Here is a 13,938-nt window from a genome sequence, read left to right as displayed (position 1 = left end):
GAAACATCCGGCCCATCTCATCCTGGTGTGTGCCGAGGGTGGATACATGCGCCTTGAACTGAACTTGATACATGATTACCAAGAATTACCTTTTCTCAAGTAGCACATGGGCTGTTCAAGATGTGTCTACGGCTACCCCACTATTCATCATTCTTTTAAGTTTCAATTTGCTGTTTGTCAGCTGCTGAAAGCTCAGCAGACTAACCATAAAGTAAATTTAAAAAGAAATACAAACTAACACGGACTGAGTCACCACCGTCTGTTATCTGATTTAGAAGATCAGTTATACTCAGAAGAAAAGCGCAGATTTATGGGTGATGACGTTGAGGACCAGCAAATGGTAAACACCGCCACGATGCCCCGCAGTAGGGGCTGGCTCCATAAATCATCAAGGAACAACACGGAGCACGGAACAAGCCGGGTTCCGGAGAATATTAACGACGTGGGGCACTGCCGATGATGTAATGCTAAGCGTAAAGAAACGGGATCTAAAACCGTGTACACAGCGTGATTTGATTCCTATTTGGTATAAAGATGCACGTTATGCGTGAAGATAAAAGCAAACTGTTTGATTTGCAGTCGCATGGCAGACGGCTGGTTGGTTTATATTTTTTTCCTTCTTGTTTTCCTACATTTCCTCTTAAAACACACACACACACACACATACAATGTATTTCCAGTATAGAGGAAAACGCAGCCACCAAGCCCACCAGGCTGTGCCAGGCTCAGGGCCAGGGCCTGTGATCCCGCCCTCCTCTGGGTTTGCTGCTTTGTGTTTCAGAGAAGGTCCCCTAGAGCAATGCCGGCCACCAACTTCTCTTTTGGGACAAGTCACCGAGGCACCAGACGGGCCAGGAACGTGGCTGACCGAGGAAGGAACCACAGTGGCCCCTCTGAAGAAGCCAGAGGCACGCTGCAACAGGGACCTCCCCAGGCCTTGGGACTGAACTTACCAGGGTTGAGCCCACCCTCCGAGCACACTGCTTCCTGTTGTGTTGCCCCGGAGTTCTCCCCATCTCTAGGGAAATCACAAGAAAGGGGAACCGGGAGCCAGGTAGGCATGACCATGCTGGTCTCTCTCCCATGGCTACCTCGTGGTCTTAGTGCTCCTGGACTTGTCTGGCCTCCCTACCCAGGCCCACGTCCTCACTGCCCCCAAAGAACTTTCTGAGGCCCAGCCCTGTTGCAATCTGTTTCCTACAGCAGCTGTCGGTCGCCTTCCAGCCTGGAACCCTGGTCCCCAGCTAGTCGCCTCTCCCCAGCAGACCCAGGTGAAGCAACCATCCTGTACATCAGAAGTCAGGCAAGAATCAGTCAAAACCATCCGGGAAAATACCCTGAGTTCTGTGCACATCACGCCCCTGGAGAGTTCATTCTGATGCACCAGAAATTCTATATAAAACTCAAGTTGGATCAGTCGACAGCAGGAATGAGCACAGGCCCCACCTATGGGCAGAGAGGTGGGTGTTCGGTTCGTTGTTAGGTTAATTACAAAGCCCCAGTGGGAACCAGGGTTGGGTGGCTAATTCTGAAGTGTCCTTGTTTGCCTGGAGGTACTGCTCCACTCTTAGAGAGGAGGCCTCTCTGGCCCTAACATATAAAAGTTCTTTGTTGCTGGGAAGATGAAAAGAGTAGGCGCTCAACTCAGTCCCTTGGTTAAATGCAAGTTTAATGTGACTGCAGTGAATGCAAAGCCCCCCAACCCCACCCTGGACATCAGTTCTTTCTCGGCTTCCAACCTTTGCAAAGATGCAAAAGCCTGAAATATTCTCCTGCCTTCAACAGCCTCTCACCCATCATGTAAGAGCCAAGGCAAACAGGACTTCCTCTGCAGACACGCCTTCCCTTCCTCGGCCCCTGGGCACCCACAGCTCCTTGCGCTGACCTCCAATCACACGGCTCCCATGTCAACTGAACCGTCATGCTCTGGTTACGTGTCTATTCCTGGGCCATAAGCTCTCACGCACAGACCCAGTATGGCTCCCCGGTGCCCAGCACAGAGCTTGGTTGGCACACAGCCGACCTCAGCCGGGGTCGGTGCAGGAAGGAGTGAGTGACAGGCGCAGATAAAGGCTGCAGAGCAGGCAGGCCATGAGTGTCTACTTGGGCTCACTTGCCTTTTGACCCTGGCGCACGTAAACCCTTCCTGGGCCAGGCAGGTCCAACCTGGGCCGGGCCTTGAACTCCCTACCCCACTGGGGCCATGGATGGGTAGTGTGTACAGCAGCCAGGAGACTGGCTGAAGGAGTAATGTCTAAGACACGTTGAACACGCAGAGCCCTGCCTGATGCTGTCAACACCAGCCAGGTGGCCCCTGGATCTGCCTGCGGGGCAGATAATATTTTAATTGTTTCTATCTTTATCGCTTCAAGAAGTATATATAAGAAAAGTAAAAACAACTGAGGCTATGTTTAGCCCTTGTGTTTTTCCCCCTTCGCTCAGGGAACAGAGAGAGATTTGTTGGGCTGGGTCACTAGACAAAAGAAACAGGAATAGAAGCTAATTTTTAATGGCAAGCCGCCCTGAGCTCCGGCCCTGACGTCAGGCTGTACAAAGGAACTCGGTAGGGCACTGAGGAGAGGATACCGGACGCCTCGCCCCTCCATTCAGTATCACTTCTGCACAAACAACTATAACTCTTTCAAAAGTTGACAAAGGCCACAGACGTGGGGAGCCCACTGAGCAGGCATCACTCGGTGTGGCGGGAAGGGCGTGGACCTGGGTTCTAACCTCAGCTCTGCAAGTTACTTCATCTCTCGGGGCCTTGGTTCCCTCATCTATAAAACGAGGATGACAGAAAGCAACCCCCTCAAAGAACTCTTATGAGAATGGAGTGATGGCCCAGTACAGGACATGCAAGGGCGCCAGGCGGACTCACCACAATGGCAGTCACCGTGATGACGGTGACAACACTAGAGAACGCTTGGACGATGGGGCTCAGCTCTGCTGCCCTTGGGTGCTGGCAGGAGCAGCAGCCTGCATGCCCCACACCTGGGTTTCTCCTTGTGGTCTCGGGACCACCTACAAAAGTATCTTCTGGGATATTTGCTACAATGCAGTTCCGAGACTCAGTTCCTGACTTGGCAAACAGAATCTCTGGGGGTAGGAATCGGCATTTTATGAAATTGCCCAAGTTGTTCTACTGAAAAATTAAGAACAGCTGCTTGAGACCATGAGCGCCCCAGGGCCTGATCTGTAGAACACCACCCTGAGCCGTCAACCAGGCGGGGCCCCCAGCGACCCACACCCCAGCAGCTTCCAGGGGGCCGGTGCTCCCTGTCCCTATAAATTTTGATTTAGAATATCACTGCAAGCTGATGTTTCGGTGTTTTGTTTCATTTTGGGCCAATAACAGTGTAGAGCTATGGAGAGAAATAATATTACCCTTCAAGGACCAGGAGGTCCCTTTTTCACAGAAGGGGGTGGGGACCCCTAGTAGCACATCATGTCCTGGACGGGGAGTCACCGCAAAGGGCGTGAGATGCCGACACTTTGTGTGAAGAGGAAGCGTGTGAGGCCTCCCGACTTCTCCGAGACACGTGTGGCTCCCCAGAGAGGTTTGTGCAGCCTCCAGCAGATGCAGGCTCGGCGTGATGTGGCCCACGGGGCACGAGCTCGACATGACGTGGCTCCCGGGCTTAGAGTGACGTGGCCCACGGGGCACGAGCTTTGGCGTGACGTGGCTCACGGGCGCAGGCTCATCGTGACGTGGCTCCCGGGCTCAGTGTGACGTGGCCCATGGGGCACGAGCTCGGCGTGACGTGGCTCCCGGGCACTGGCTCGACGTGACGTGGCTCCTGGGTGCCGGCTCGGTGTGACGTGGCTCCCGGGCATGAGCTCGGCATCACGTGGCTCCTGGGCATGGGCTCGGTGTGACGTGGCTCCCGGGCACGGGCTCGGTGTGATGTGGCTCCCGGGCTCAGCATCACGTGGCTCCCGGGCACGGGCTCGGACGTGACGTTGCTCCCGGGCACCGGCTCGGTGTGATGTGGCTCCCGGGCACGGCGTGCTGTGATGTGGCTCACAGGCTGAGGGTGCAGGCCCCTACACTTGTCACTTACCTGTCAGGAGCATCAGAAGTATCTCCAGTTCCCTGCTGAGCCCATCCTCACAAATGGGAGATACACAGGGGAGTGTTTGTGTGAGTCAACACGCACAGGGCTTGGTCTCTATACAGGACGGACAGCTATGCAAAAACACAAGGAAGCGCACTAACCAACCAGTCTCCTCACTGGGTGACTCCTGGGTGACCTCCACGGTGTCGCTCAAAGCTGTGACTCCGTGACTGAGCCTGAAGTTTCTGGGACGACGTCCACTAGCTTGGGAGGCGCAGGAGAAGCTTCTGCCCACACACATGGGGACAATAAGTCAGGTCCGTCTCTAGCTGTTCTCACACGGGTTTGGCCCTGAGACCCACCCCCTGACTAAGGAAGGCAGAGGCTGCTGGGGGCACATGTCTAGAACTGAGAAGGAACACTCAGAGAAACACTAATAGCCTTCCACCCAAATGTTCTTGTTCCCATTCCTGCCCTTCCACTTGCAGGGAAACTAACTCCCAGGGGCCTGTAGTCTCAGGGGATTGCCAACCTGACATTCAAAAGTCAGGAGGCCGACGACCCTGGATCTCTCCGAGCGGAAGCCAAGAGGCTGCCTCGCAGTGACATAACCACAGCAGAATGTGGTTTCCAGAAAAGGTTAAGCACCTGAAGCACAGAACCAAGACGCCTGCAGCCTCCCAGGCCTGCTACCATCCAATCAGGACCGGCTGACTCATCCTTGGACTTCACACCTGTCTGCCTGTGCTGACGCTGAGTCTGGCTCCCCTGCCCTGCGGGCTGGGTCGTGCTAACCTGGCCTCAGGGCTACGAGAACTCCACGCTTGATCTTGGGGGGTAGAAGCTCACCAACCCTTTCAATGGAAACTCGAGGGACCTGAGGTATCTTTCTGAAGGCAGCACTTCTAACCTGTCTTTAGATAAAAAGAACCTCGGGGGGGAAAAAACATGCAGGGTCATGACTTGAGCTGGCCCACTTTGGTGCCCTCTATTTTTAAATGAACTCTTGAGCCCCTGGCCCCCGGGAGCGCCTCTTTCCTGTGTCACCAGGATGGAGACTCCAATCAGAGCTGCGTCGGGAAGGGAGGCTTTGCTGTGTAGGCCTCAGCCTCTGGGAGTGGCTTCTCACCTGTAACGAATCATGACCTGTCAGCTGCACCTGTGGTTCTGGGACAGCAATGCAGGACGCCAAGCTCTCGGCCAGGGCACGGGAGCAGGGGCTAGAATGGCTGCAGATAACTGTCCTCGAGCCCCATCAAGGGAGGCAAAAAGGCTAGCTTGGGGTCTAGGAGAGGCCTGAGAGGTGTGTAGGTTCACAGTGGTTACAGGGACTGGCCCCTTACCAGCAGGGTGACGGCGGCCCATGGCAGCTGCCACTGCTTCCGGGAAGTCTTTGCTCTTGCAAAGGGAGGCCCCAGTGACATCCCAAACAGACAGCATAGAGGAGTGGGGAAAAAGCTGGATGTTGAGAGCGTGAGCCTCAGTATCCCCACCTGCATACAAGGCAGGGTGGACCAGGGCCCAGTGACAGAGTATACAAGGCAGGGTGGACCAGGGTCCAGTGACAGAGTATACAAGGCAGGGTGGCCCAGGGTCCAGTGACAGAGTATACAAGGCAGGGTGGCCCAGGGTCCAGTGACAGAGTATACAAGGCAGGGCGGCCCAGGGTCCAGTGACAGAGTATACAAGGCAGGGCGGCCCAGGGTCCAGTGACAGAGTATACAAGGCAGGGCGGCCCAGGGTCCAGTGACAGAGTATACAAGGCAGGGCGGCCCAGGGTCCAGTGACAGAGTATACAAGGCAGGGCGGCCCAGGGTCCAGTGACAGAGTATACAAGGCAGGGCGGCCCAGGGTCCAGTGACAGAGTATACAAGGCAGGGCGGCCCAGGGTCCAGTGACAGAGTATACAAGGCAGGGCGGCCCAGGGTCCAGTGACAGAGTATACAAGGCAGGGTGGACCAGGGTCCAGTGACAGAGTATACAAGGCAGGGCGGCCCAGGGTCCAGTGACAGAGTATACAAGGCAGGGCGGCCCAGGGTCCAGTGACAGAGTATACAAGGCAGGGCGGCCCAGGGTCCAGTGACAGAGTATACAAGGCAGGGCGGCCCAGGGTCCAGTGACAGAGTATACAAGGCAGGGCGGCCCAGGGTCCAGTGACAGAGTATACAAGGCAGGGCGGCCCAGGGCCCAGTGACAGAGTATACAAGGCAGGGCGGCCCAGGGTCCAGTGACAGAGTATACAAGGCAGGGTGGACCAGGGCCCAGTGGCAGCTCTTTCAGCTCTGACCAACCTCCTCTCCACACACCCCCCCTTCCTGACCTCTAGGGCCATTTAGAAATATTCAGGGAAAAGCTTGCATTTACAATGACAACAAAAACTCTAAAGGGACAGAAAGGTAACTTCTACTCACCCCCCACCCTCCCTGCTCTGGGCTTCCATCTGGTTGTGTGTCCGCACAGACCACGGAGCGGGCAGCGGCTTACGGTGCGCTTCCAGACCGGCACACAGAGCCAGCAGGAAACTGTCGATCAATGCACCCTAACCGCTTAGACAGCCCTGCAGCCCTGGCTGAAGCTGGGAGAGAACGTGAACATGTGCATTCCCCAGGATGCATCACGGGGGCATCACAGCACACCCCATCTTACTGGTGGGGAAGCCGAGGTCCAGAACCCCATCACGTCCAGCCTGTCAACACACAGCCAGCCAGGGGCGGAGTCGGCCATCCCAAGGCTGTGCAGCCGCAGGTGGGCCAGGCTGCCTCCCAACGCGGCCACCTTTCCACGTGGAAGGCAAACTGGCCACGCACCATGGCAGGAGGCACCCAGACCCAGTCTGGCGGCTGCCATGGCCTGTCCTCTGGCACCAGCGTGGCCCCCTCCCCACCCCGAGTCAGGCCAGGCTGAGTGAGACGGCAGCCGGGAGGCCCCCTCCTCACTTGTCACCGTAAACAGCTAGCATGGGCCAGCTACACTTCGCACCTACAGTGTGTCCATAAAGTCATGGTGCACTTTTGACCGGTCACAGGAAAGCAACAAAAGACGATAGAAATGTGAAATCTGCACCAAATAAAAGGAAAACCCTCCCAGTTTCTGTAGGATGATGTGGCAGCATGTGCGCATGCACAGATGATGACATAACACCGTGTATACAGCGGAGCAGCCCACGACCATGCCAGTCGAGATGTGGACGGTACAGAGGAAAGTTCAGTGTGTTCTGTGGCTCGCTAAATTCGAATCCGTGACCAAAATGCAACATGAATATCGGCGCTTTTATAACGAAGCGCCACCACATAGGAATAATATTACTGGGTGGGATAAGCAGTTGAAGGAAACCAGCAGTTTGGTGGAGAAACCCCGTTCTGGTAGGCCATCAGTGATGAGTCTGTAGAGGCTATATGGGATAGCTACCAAAGGAGCCCTAAAAAATCTGTGCGTGAGCCCACATCGAACTGCACTGAATAGGTATGAAACTGGGAGAGTTTTCCTTTTATTTGGTGCAGATTTCACATTTCTATTGTCTTTTGTTATTTTCCTGTGACTGGTCAAAAGTGCACCATGACTTTATGGACACACTGTACTTCTATTCTGTACTTTAGTCCGGAAACGCTGTCAGAAGCCCATACATGGTACGAGAAAAAACCTTAAAGCACTTTGTATGGGTGAAACTTAAACTAAACCTTAAACTATCTTAGGTTGAAAAAATCACAAGCACAACAATACATAAAAATAAAAAGGCAAGCTTTAAAAACCATACATGTGCAGACATGAAAACAGGGCCTGACCTGTGGTGGCGCAGTGGATGGGGCATCAACCTGGAGTGCCGAGGTCGCCGGTTCAAGACAGTGGGTGCCAGGACAAAGAACATATGAGAAGCAGCTGTTGAGGGTTGATGTGCCTCCCCCTCCCACACACACACACCATTTCTCTCTTTCTTCTCTCACTAAAATCAATAAATAAAATCTTTTTAAAAAATGAAAACAGGGGTCACTGGAGCCTATTTTGGTTAATAATCAGTTTCTTATAGGAGGCTCTGATCCAATAATCATATTTAAACAGCGATTTCTAAGAAATGGAAAAAAATGTCAGAAACCAGAACCTGGGCTCAAGGAACTCTGGTTTTGTTACTGCTGCTTATTTTGCTTCAGTCATTTGTTTGACCTAAAAAAAAAGATCTAGCCTGGCCTGTGGTGGCGCAGTGGATAAAGCATTGACCTGGAACACTGAGGTCACTGGTTCAAAACCCTGGCTTGCCCGGTCAAGGCACATATGAGAGTTGATGCTTCCTGCTCCTCCCCCCTTCTCCCTCTCTCTCTCTCTCTCTCTCTCTCTCTCTCTCTCTCTCTCTTTCTCCTCTCTGTCTCTCTTCTCTAAAAATGAATAAATAAAAATAATTTTAAAAAAATCTAGGCCATGGCCGGTTGGCTCAGTGGTACAGTGTTACCCCAGTGTGTGGATGTCCTGGACTCAATTCCTGGTTAGGGCACACAGGAGAGGTGACCATCTGCTTTTCTTCCCCTCCCTTCTTTCCTCTCTCTCTCTCCCTCTCTCTTCTCCTCCCGCAGCCATGGCTCAGCTGGTTCAAGCACATTGGCCCTGGGCGCTGAGGATGGCTCCATGAAGCCTGTGCCTCAAGGACTAAAAACAGCTGGCTCAGTTGCGAGCATCGGCCCCAGACAGGGTTGCTGAGTGGATCCTGGTGCATATGGGAGTCTATCTCTCCATCTCCCCTCCTCTCGCTTAAAAACTTAAAAAAATATTTTAAACATTAAAAATAAATAAATAAGTAAATATCTAAAATGCTCAGCCTCTGAGGGCCAGCTTTTTCATACAAGGTTGCAATCCTTTTCCACTTTCAACAAGGAGCAGCAGCGGCAGAGAATTAAAAAGCCAAAAGCTCCCAGATCTCAAAGCGGAATCTTTGCATTCTGCGCGGCTCCAAGCGGCCGACTGGTTCACCCTGCAGACATTACATTAATGCAGAGAGCGCCCCCGGGAACACCCCTTTTATGTACTACGAGTAGACTTTAACAGTCAGGTAATTACACACGGACAGTAAGGGCTCATAATTAAAATGCTGACGGACCGGAACCGCACGGCACGAGTAGGGCCACTGTAATATTTTTACAATTCCTTTTTATGCATAATGTATGACCCTTCTGCTCAAGTTTCCTCTATGTTCTTTGCCTGTGAAATAATTTACATTAATAAATAATTTATTACCATAACTCCTCAAGTAATTATGGGTTTCCATCCAATTTTTTTTTAAGCATATGAATTGTTTTGTTCTCAGTCCATTGACTCATATTTGCATCACTCTTCCTAGCGGTGCGCTTTTCACTTTTTGTGGGTTGTTTTTTTGTTTGGTTTTTTTTTTTTTGGCAATAATTGGCCTAGTATTCACTTTCTCACGTATTGTTTGATTTCCAGGTCTTCTCCTCACCCGAGAGGTCAGGGAAATGAAATGTGTGGTGTCCACTGTCCCTGCAGATCAGAACTCGCTTAATGGGTGCAATTAACCCAGGGTGGCAGACGGAGCCCGCTCTCATCCCACCTTAATCTGTCTTCACCAAAAAAGATTCAGCCTGTCCCGTGTGCCCTGGGTCAACGGGAAGAGGCATTCCCTAACACAAATGCTGGGGGACCCGGAGGGGGCCAGGCACTGAGGGTTCCTGGCAGTCCCAGCCTCTCCTTGCAGAGTGCTCCTCCCGGGCGCGGCCAAGCCCTCCTGCTTCCACCAGACACCTTGGCCAGCCGCAGGGGCTGGCCCGCCTGCTGGGCCTGCTGACCTGTGGTTGGGCCACCCCCACGAAGCTGCCACCTGACCAAGCTTTCCTGTGTCAAAAACACCAGAACCGGCCATGCACACAGCTCCTCCCCACAAGGGCCGTCCGCAGAGGTGACCCCGGCTCTGCCCAGAAGGTGTGCGCTGAGGACGGTCTGGGAGGTGACCAAGGGAACCAAGAGGCCAAACCCGGTCTCTGCTGGCAGGAGCCCCCGCGGCGGCAGTGACAGGCCCTGGGCTCCGCGCCGCCTCCGCCTCCCCCACCGGCACCTCGCCCATCTTTGTTCTCTCCGCCACTCACTCTGCAAAAGCACAAAACCACTTTTTTGTATCAAGTTCCCAAAATTTGGGGGGTGGGGGTGGGGACACAAAGATGGGGAGGGGCCTGTTATCAAATGCACAAAAACAAAGAGTGAAGTACGTACTAAAAAACTCAAAAAACACAAGGTTGTGAGCACTGGACGGTATTAGTCAGGCACTTTATCTAAGTGGGCGCGGAGGAGGCCGGGCCACTGGGAAGGGCACTGGGAAGGACGGCTTTTCAAGAGGAAGCAAACAGGCCCTCCTCCCCACCCAGACGTGCCTGCCTGGATTCTCTTAAGAACATTTATAAAACTCGAACTTGTACTGGCTTCCAGCTAGGACCCTGCGTGGGGGCTACGGGGGGGGGGGGGGGGTGATCAAGTCCCAGGGCCAGGCTGTCCCCAGCTCTCATGGGAGACTTCCACTGATCGGGGCCAGAACACGAGTTCTTTATCTCCAGGAGACAGGCAGGGGGTGTGCTGATTAAAATAATGTGACATTTTATCTTTGCTGAGCATTGTCCAGCCCTGGGAGAGCCTAAAATCCTCTTGAAAAGTCTGGCTGGACCCACGGGGAGTTCTCCTCCCTGCTGTTGGGAAGGAGGCACGCCTAAGACGAAATCTCACTCCCTGGGATGCCTTCCTGGCTGGCGGCGCAGAGTGAGGCCAAAACTCCTCCATCACAGGGAAGATGGGCAAGAGCGGTCACCTGAGTGTCCACCAGCACACAGGCCCAGGACTGCTGACATTCCCACCTCCGCAAGGGCCGGAAAAAAGAGGCGGGGAGGACTGAGCCAAGACCTCCTGTGGGCTGCTGGCTCTTTGAACCCTACAAACACCTGCAATCCGCAAGATGAGGAGACCCAGGCTCAGGAAGATGGGCCGATCTGCCCACAGCCCTGAGGGCTGCTTTGCTCTCTCCCTGCGCCAAGCGCCTGACTGGTAGCAGCCACTCGATAACTACCTACTAGGACAAACCACTGAAATGAACACAAAGCCTCGGAATGTGTGCTGTCAGATGGGTCAGGCTTCTTGAACCAAGGAGGGGCTGAGCAACAGAAAGATCAGCACGTGGGAGGGAGAGAGAGACACTGAGGAAAAAGGCAAGGGAACCCCACCGACGCCTGCCAGCCTCGCTGCCCTCAGCTGCCCCTCGGGAGCCTGGCAGTGCCCTGGAGCCAGGCTGCAGAGCAGGAGCAAAACAGGGCCCGTGAGTGACAGACCCTCGGGAGCTACTCTGCAAACAAGAGGCTGCAGAAGCCGTGGCTCAGGCCTTCCTGGAGGCCCTGGGCCGGAGAGAGGCCTCCACAAGCTCAGACAGGCCCCGCTGGGCAGTCTAGAAGGAGAGCCTCTCTCCATGTGACTGTCCTCAGGGCCTCTTCCTTGGTCCCTGGGCCTGAGGGACTTCCCCCACAAAGAGCAACTGGCTCACCTACAGCCCCTCTGCAAGAAAACCGAAGTGGTCCCTCTGTTTGGGCGTGGCAGGGGGCGGGGTGCTCACATCAGGTCTTAGCCCCTCATCAGCTGTCACTCACAGACTGCTCGTGCTTACAAACACCATCTCACAGTCTCTGGCAAGCCCACAGGCCAGTGCTCTCAGGACACCCATTTCACGGACGAGCAAAAGGAGGCTGAGAATGGTAAGCAGTTCGGAGCCAACACTGCCCATCACAAGCCCACAGGAGTGCCACCTTGTTATAGGACACGTTCTGTGCAAAGGTCAGGAATGCCTGGAGATAAAGACCAACCTCTCCACGCCCCAGTTTACTAGTCTGACCCGGTTCAGAGCTAAAGTCCAGGCCGGGCTGGGCCAGGAACCTCTCTCCCCCCTGGCCGTGAAGGAAGAAGCCGGCTCAACTATAGCTCCACGGTGAGCCCGGCCCAGGTGAAGCAGGCTTCTGGGCCACGTGGCGGGATCGCTGAGGGTTTGCTGAAAGCTGTCAACCACAAGTGAGGTGTTCAATCAAGCCCCGTGTGGGGACAGACCTCAGAAGGGTGTCCCACAGGTAAACCAAGGCCAGGTGAGCTCCCAGCTTCCATTTCCCCTAGTGGCAGCACCGAGACCAATGCCTGGGCTCCTCCTCCAAGTGGTGGCTCGCGACCGAGATGAAAACAATCTTCCTTCTCCCCCGTCCCGGGTCCAACTCTGCCCACCAAGGCACCTGGGGCTCACCCTGCCAGGCCCTGGTCCCCCACATGTGAAAGGAGAGCGCCTGCAGCTGCCGTTCCCTCGGGGAAGGGGCGTGGCCTGGCACCCCACTCATGGCGACAGGGCCCCCACCATCATCATCCCGCCCTCGGGAATCGAGTCTGAAGAAGCAGGTACACTGTGCCCCGAGGGAGAGGCTGAGAAAGAGGCCAGGAGGCTTGTTGGGATCCCGCAAAGACACACTTGAAACCTGAAAGCCTGCGGCAGTGAGCTGAGGTGGAAGCCTCAGGTCAGGGGTCCCCAAACTTTTTACACAGGGGGCCAGTTCACTGTCCCTCAGACCGTTGGAGGGCCAGACTATAAAAAAACTATGAACAAATCCCTATGCACACTGCACATATCTTATTTTAAAGTAAAAAAACAAAACAGGAACAAATACAATATTTAAAATAAAGAACAAGTAAATTTAAATCAACAAACTGACCAGTATTTCAATGAGAACTATGCTCCTCTCACTGACCACCAATAAGAGAGGTGCCCCAGCCCTGGCCGGTTGGCTCAGTGGTAGAGCGTCGGCCTGGTGTGCAGGAGTCCCAGGTTCGATTCCTGGCCAGGGCACACAGGATAGGCGCCCATCTGCTTCTCCACCCCTCCCCCTCTCCTTCCTCTCTGTCTCTCTCTTCCCCTCCCGCAGCCGAAGCTCCATTGGAGCAAAGATGGCCCGGGTGCTGGGGATGGCTCCTTGGCCTCTGCCCCAGGCGCTAGAGTGGCTCTGGTCGCGACAGAGCAATGCCCCAGAAGGGCAGAGCATCGCCCCCTGGTGTGCGTGCCAGGTGGATTCCGGTCGGGCGCATGCGGGAGTCTGTCTGTCTCCCCATTTCCAGCTTCAGAAAAGTACGGAAAAAAAAAAAGATGCCCCTTCCAGAAGTGTGGCAGGGGCTGGATAAATGGCCTCAAGGGGCCGCATGTGGCCATAGTTTGGGGACCCCTGCCTCAGGTGCTGCCTCAAGGCAGACAGACACTCATTGTCAAGGTGTCCCCACCAGCAGGGAAGAGGAGAAACGGGGCTCAATCATCTGGAGCAGGAGAAATCAACAGTCAATACGGTCACCTTTCCGGCCCCCTGGCAAGAACAGTACTCATGCACACCTGCGTGAGAACAGGGGACCCAGGCACCCTTTCCGGATAAGCAGCATGTCGCAGTAGGAAGGGAACTGCCCTGAGGAATAATCCAAGAGGCAGACAAAGCTCACTTAGTCACTGTTCATAACAACAGCAAACAAAACACCTTTCCACCCAACAACCGAGGAACAGTTCAATCATTAAACACGTGTTGATAAATCCACACAATGTGCTACCACCAACTCATTAAAATGCATAGAATGGACAATGTTAATGCTGGGGGGCAATGATGTCAAACATTACTGAGGAAAGCATTAAGAAATATATACATATATATATATTTTTTGGTGTATCGTTTTATGTCACCATATGTTCGTCATAGACTTGGCTAGGGGGGGAAATGCAAAGAACATAATGAAAAACACACTAACACGTAACGGTAGTTATCACTGGGTAGGGGGGTGGGGGGCGCTATGGGAAGTCTTTATCTTACACTATACACTACGCTGCATTTTCTGAATTCGACAA

General features: G+C 54.0%; 1 protein-coding gene across 7 annotated transcripts in view; it reads right to left on the bottom strand.

Annotated features, from left to right (window-relative positions):
• FAM53B (family with sequence similarity 53 member B) overlaps nt 1–13,938 on the bottom strand; it is a 107,093-nt gene that overhangs the window by 46,005 nt on the left and 47,150 nt on the right. The window lies entirely within an intron of this gene.

Source organism: Saccopteryx leptura, chromosome 13 (assembly GCF_036850995.1).
Source record: "Saccopteryx leptura isolate mSacLep1 chromosome 13, mSacLep1_pri_phased_curated, whole genome shotgun sequence".
NCBI lineage: Eukaryota > Metazoa > Chordata > Mammalia > Chiroptera > Emballonuridae > Saccopteryx > Saccopteryx leptura.
Note: the sequence above shows the minus strand (reverse complement) of the source record. Positions and strands in the feature narration are given on the sequence as shown.